Source organism: Monopterus albus, unplaced genomic scaffold (assembly GCF_001952655.1).
Source record: "Monopterus albus unplaced genomic scaffold, M_albus_1.0 scaffold182.1, whole genome shotgun sequence".
In the NCBI taxonomy this organism is placed as follows: domain Eukaryota; kingdom Metazoa; phylum Chordata; class Actinopteri; order Synbranchiformes; family Synbranchidae; genus Monopterus; species Monopterus albus.
In genome coordinates this window covers 826492-832379 of record NW_018128062.1, presented here as the reverse complement: position 1 = coordinate 832379, position 5888 = coordinate 826492, and the positions used below count along the sequence as shown (strand labels likewise).

General features: G+C 44.6%; 1 protein-coding gene across 1 annotated transcript in view; it reads right to left on the bottom strand.

The window, feature by feature from the left end:
- The window catches only part of ches1 (checkpoint suppressor 1), a 54011-nt gene extending 49520 nt beyond the window's left edge, over positions 1 to 4491 (bottom strand). Inside the window, exon 1 of the mRNA XM_020616961.1 lies at positions 4053 to 4491. The gene's annotated coding sequence lies outside the window, so the exon portion shown is untranslated. The remainder of the gene's footprint in view (positions 1 to 4052) is intronic.
- Between the last annotated feature and the right edge of the window lie 1397 nt (positions 4492 to 5888).

Below are 5888 nucleotides of genomic sequence, written 5' to 3'. Positions count from 1 at the left end.
TCTCTATTTTTACACCTGGTGACGTTTTGCTATGCCTGATAGTGCACATGTGTGTGAGTGTGTGACTACTCTGTCCCGCCAGTGTATATTTACTGCATTCACTTGTGGTCCACCGTGCGAGGATGCAACCTGCAATAGCTCAGCACGACTAAGCAGAGAGATGCTAATTGAGCTGAGGGGCCCAGCACTGTGGACAATGAGTCCATTTCAAATCAGCAGGAGGCCTATTGAAGACAATTATAACCTGGGGGATACAGAGAGCATTATTCTTCTAAGCCATCTTGGCCACTTAGGCTGGCTGTGTTTCCGCTGCAATTTAAAACCTGCTTTTAACTCTCCAGTAGTTGTAACATGTAAACTGGTACATGAAAGTCACACCGCAAATTCATGTCACGACCACAAATTCAATCATTACCTAATCATTGCATTGACAGGAAAATGGAATAAAAACCAGACACGGTGCGGCTGTTTCATCACTGCCCTTCATCACTGTGCAGCGTCATTCAAGTGTTTTATAGTAAAACAACTGCAGCGTAGATCCAAAAGTCATAAATTCAATTTACCTTAATCCACATTCGTCTCAGTGATGATGCCTTAATCAGGACTGAACCAAATATAATTTTCTATCATAGCTGGTGCAATTAACAGTAAATCATTGGCACTAAAGATAGCTTTTGTTTTACGTACCATTTCCTTCAGGCTTACTGTCAGTGTTTTGAAAGTAAACAAAGTTCATAGCTGAGTTTTAAAGCATCATAAAGTTAGCTAGAAATACATCTGGGAGTTTGAGGGTGCTACTGGGAGCCATTTAAAAACTGCTCAATAAGCTGTTATTTATCACCTACAGTACAGTACACGTTTATGCTGCATAATCTGTTTGGAGAAGTGAAAACATGTACAGTACAATCCATCTCACAAGGGACCGCAAGGCAAGGGTCACGTGACAGTAGCCGAGCTTGCACTACTGCTAGCACACTAACCTGCCAGCATATTTACTGTTGTGTAGCCTGGTTCCAGATCTGTGATCACAGCAAACATATCCAATTTGTTCAGCGATTCAGATCTCGTGTTGCACCTAGTAACTGCTATTTTTGCCACTTGTGGCTCTAGAGATTTTTGGACAGGGTGGCCAGGCTGGGGCACAAACTCAGAGAGGGGTGGCACGTTTGAAATACAGGTAAAAAGAAAATTAAATCCCTAGATCTATGAAATAATAAGCTATTTGTTAAGAATCAAACTGCTTATTTTGTGCATAAATGTGACACACATTGTGCTTCAGTGTCACTTTTTCAACTCAGCTGACCCAGACAAAGATGACGAGTCAGCCTTCGCTGCTGCTATTTCCTGCCCATCGGCTTGGTGTGTCTGCGCTTAAATCCTTCTGTTTTGTTAAAAAGTTCAAAAAGGCTGCTGTGGTATACATTATTTCCTCTGAATTTTTCATATTATCTTTAATCACATTTCCATTGCATCAGAGATGAATGGTTAATTTTTTTTTGTGTGGTTGGGAATGGTGCCTTTAATTAGCTTAACTATATTTACTGTGTTTGGATCCAGTGGGAGGGTTGCATGGTGGTGCAGTAGGTAGAGCCGCTGCATCACAGCAAGAAGGAGTTCTCCTTGTGCCTGAGTGGGTTCTCTCTGGGTGCCCCCCGGCTTCCTCCCACGGTCCAAAGACATGCAGCTTAGGTTGACTGGTGACTCCAAATTGCCTGTAGGAGTAAGTGCGAGTGTGCGTGGTTGTCTGTCTCTAAGCATAGGCCCCGTGATAGACGGGCGACCTGTCCAGGTTGTACCACGCCTCTCACCTAATGTCAGCTGAAATTGGCTCCAGCAAACCCCCACCCCCACCCCAAAAAGGAGTGATTTGGTAGTTGGATGGATGGATCTAGTGGGAGTCAAACCCTTGACAAAAGAAGTGACAGTGCCATGATTTACTGTTCTTGCTATGAATGCACTGTCTGGGACTTTACGTTACTGCAGCTTTAATAAACAACTCATTGTATTGTATGACCGCATAACCAAGGTACAACACCGTGATACCTTCAGGGGTTACATGCCAGTGCACAGTGTCAACACTATGCCTTCTGTGTCCTCTTTTTACTAAGTCCACCATACCTATAAAACCAAGTCAGAATATGTTTATAAGTTTTGCTGATAAGGTGCACTTCTCCAGTGTTCAGCCTTTAGAACTAAATGTGCCTCTGCAGTACACTTTTTTTCTGAGTGTGCATTTTAGACACCTCATGGGCCACAGCTGACCATAGCACAGCAGTGGGCTATAGTGTGGCTCCGGGCACAGCTCCAATAATCACAAATATTAAATTGGCCATTTTTGAGTATTTATACTGAATAAATCATGAAGAAAGCCGTCAGATGCTTTTATTCAAAACACAGACTGTTCAATGCATTCAGACATGAATTATAGATCCATTATAGAGTGTGCTGAGGGAATCAGACTAACAACAGTTGTACTGAGAGCACTAACCCACTGAGCCATCCATACCAATTATCTGTGTCTGGGGTCGAGTCTGAATTCAATATTCAATTTACACAATTCAATCTCACATCAGAGCCTCCAACTGAAAAAACTACTGGTATCAAAAGAGCCATAAAGGACAGAAAGGCTTTCTGTGAGAGCCTCAACTGTCTCCCAAGTGAAAAAGAAGCGGGCTAACTGAACGTTGCGCCACAGGGGTGTCCATTGAGAGACAGAGAAAGGTGGAGGGGTGAGAACTCCATTGAGCGCAGCCATGGGGGGTCAATATGTGAATGAACATTTGCCATGGAGGTGAATTATGAATGAGCATCACTCTGAGCACTCCTGGAGCGAGCACGTCTCCTCCGCTTTCTTAATCTCTCTCCTCATCCTCCCCCTGTCCTAAAATCTTCATCATCCTTTCCTTCCTCCCTGTCTCTGTTTCATCACTTGCTACTGGGCTAATCTGCTCATCTGCCTCATTCTTCATCATCTGATCTCTTTACCTCCCTCCACACACCCACCCCCTCCTGTCTCCAGACCAGGGGGAGACAGAGGTAGACGCACACGCCGTCTGTATGCAGAGACAGAACATTCTTACCCTGCACAGGCATAATTCCACAGCCTCACACACACAGTAGCAGAAGATAATACAAGAGCAAACAGTCATGCATGTGCAAAGGCACATGCATTCATTAAGTCAAAGGCGCTCAGGCACTGACACACATTTCTCCCAGCTGTTCTGCTTGCCACAGAGTTTGTATGTGTGTGTCCATCTGTGTGTAATCCAGTGCGCTGCTGCTCAGCCTGTGCCATGCTCTCTCCTCTGTTGCTGTGCGTCTGATCAGATCTGCCTCCCTCAACCTATTTGCCGTCTATGGCACACACGCACTCTCTCTCTCTCTCTCATGCACGTATAGAAGCTGCTACTACTTGTCGAGCATCATTCAGTGTCAACCCAGCTTTGGGAAAACACTAAATTAATACAGTGCTGCTTTTGCCAGCTCCAAGCAAAGACTGTGTGTTACCTGCTGCACTAAAAACTCCTGAACACACACACACACACACACACAAATACAGAGTGAAGGGTGGTAAAAATGGACTCTGCCATTTAAGAAGGGAGTGTCATTCCCCCCTTTTCTCTTGCTTAACTTAAAGTACCCTACTGGTGAAGTGTGTGTTGGAATGGAATCTCACTGTTCCCCTAAAAAGTATCCACTCCTTTTGATCCCTTCACTCCAGTTTACAGCGGTCAGCTCGGCTCCTTACACACTTTGCCCCCATTTAGCTTGTGGAAAAACAAGACTCACTTATACATGCATGCACACGCCAATGTATATATAGGCTACACACACACTTACCTAGTTACATACATACACACACATATATATATGTATGTATATATATATATATACATATATATATTTAAATATAAAATATATATATGTTATATATATTACACCCCCGCGTACACACCTCCACTCTTCCCCTTAAGTGCAGAGCCATGCAGCACATGTCAACATCCCGCACACACACCTCAGTGAGAGTGCACATGAAAGCCCCCAAAAGTCACCTTAGGATCCTTGTGTTTTCCAAACGAGCCCGTTCTTCACACTCTTCCTCTCCTCTGACAGACTTCTGTCTCTCCTCCTCTCCTTCCTTCCTTCCGTCCTTCCTTCCTTCCTTCCGTGCTCTCCGTGCGTCCTTCTCTTTCTCTCTCTCCCTTTCTTCGTGTCCGTGCTCGGTCAGTTCCCAGCGCTTTTCCCGAGCCCCTCCATATCCACCCAGTCGTTTCTACCACCGAGCGAGCGTACCTACGCACACACACACACGCACACACACACAAGCCACTGCGTTCCTATAGTCTCTCTCTCCCTCTGTTTATCCCTCTCTGCGCTCGCTCTCTCCTCTGTCGGAGAAGAGCTCGGTGTGTGTGTGTGTGTGTGCGTGCGTGTGCGCGTGGATGCGTGCCTTTCCGTGCTCTGCTTTGCCCCGCCAGCAGTAGAGGACTTCCCCCGGCGCCCGCACTGGGTCCTAGCGCTTGTTGAGTTCACTGAAAGAATGCTATTGTGTACGGAAGGAATAGCCAAAGATCGTCTATGAACTTTAATAAGACGATTCACCACTAGGTCTTGCCATTAATGAATAGGCCATTTGATTTTACCTATAACCTGTGTCCTGTGATAGACAGGCGGCCTGTCCAGGGTGTACCCCGCCTGTCGCCCAATGTCAGCTGAGATTGGCTCCAGCCACCCCGCAACACTGTTCGACCCTAATTGGACTCTAGGTGGTATGGATAAAGGATTGGATGGATATAACCGGTGTAATAGCCTAATCGTCATCAAAGAATACAAATAAAAAATAGACAAAATTAAAGCTTTATTTAAGTAAAATATTTTAAAAAAAAGAACTGTAAAAAATGTTGCAATTAGCCACAGCACAAAACAGATTTTTCTATTGTTTAAAGTCTATGTTGGAATAGCGTACACAAACGCAAAAGGAGAAAATGAATGAAAAATTGCAACGTATACTTTAGCATCATTTGTAATTATTGTGTTTTCAGTGCAAGAGAATTATAAATTTGAAGCAACTACATTTCCAGGTACCACAAATGTAACTACAAAATGCATCAAGGTGATGCAAATCCACATTCAGTTGGCTGCTGTTCAATCCAAAGGAGGCTCATCTAGAGCAGTTAACAACCAAAGGTAACATGCAGGGTTTTTTTTCCAGTAAGTTGTTTTGAGTGTGTACCCAAGTGGTCACTATGGCAACAGCAGGGCAGAAGCAGCGGCAGAGATGCCATGCAAGGGTGTAGGAGCCATTATAGATACAGGCTACAGGAGGACATGTCCTCTGCACATGATCAAGTCTGAGCTTTGTCTGACCTGTTTGTTCAGGTCATAAACATATTTTTGACAACTGTGATGTCAGAGTTAAGTCTAGCACCCTTTAAATCCACGCTCTTCATGTTGCATATGAAACTCTATCCCAGGTTACCTCACATACACACACACACACACACAGCCCCCATTCTACTTCCAAAATACTGTAGTTTCTAAATGCATCACGAGGCATAAGCAAAGACTGCAAATGTGAAAGGTTTCACATAATCCTCCCCCCACCCCCCCAAACAGAGTGAGTCATCTTATGAAATATACCTCATCTTTGGTGCAGTTAGCTTCTTCCTCATCTCCCTACCCCTCCTCCCTGTTCTCCCTCCTGTCCTTCCTCAGAGCGTCATCACGTTGCCTTAGCAACGGCCCGCCTATGGGAGACAGGGATCAGATCATTATGGACCATGGGATCCAGAAACTGAAGGACATACATTTTTTTATGTGAACACAGGAAGTGGGAACCCTTAACAGGAAAGCTCAGACTCCTACTTAGTTAAACACTGTGCTGCACT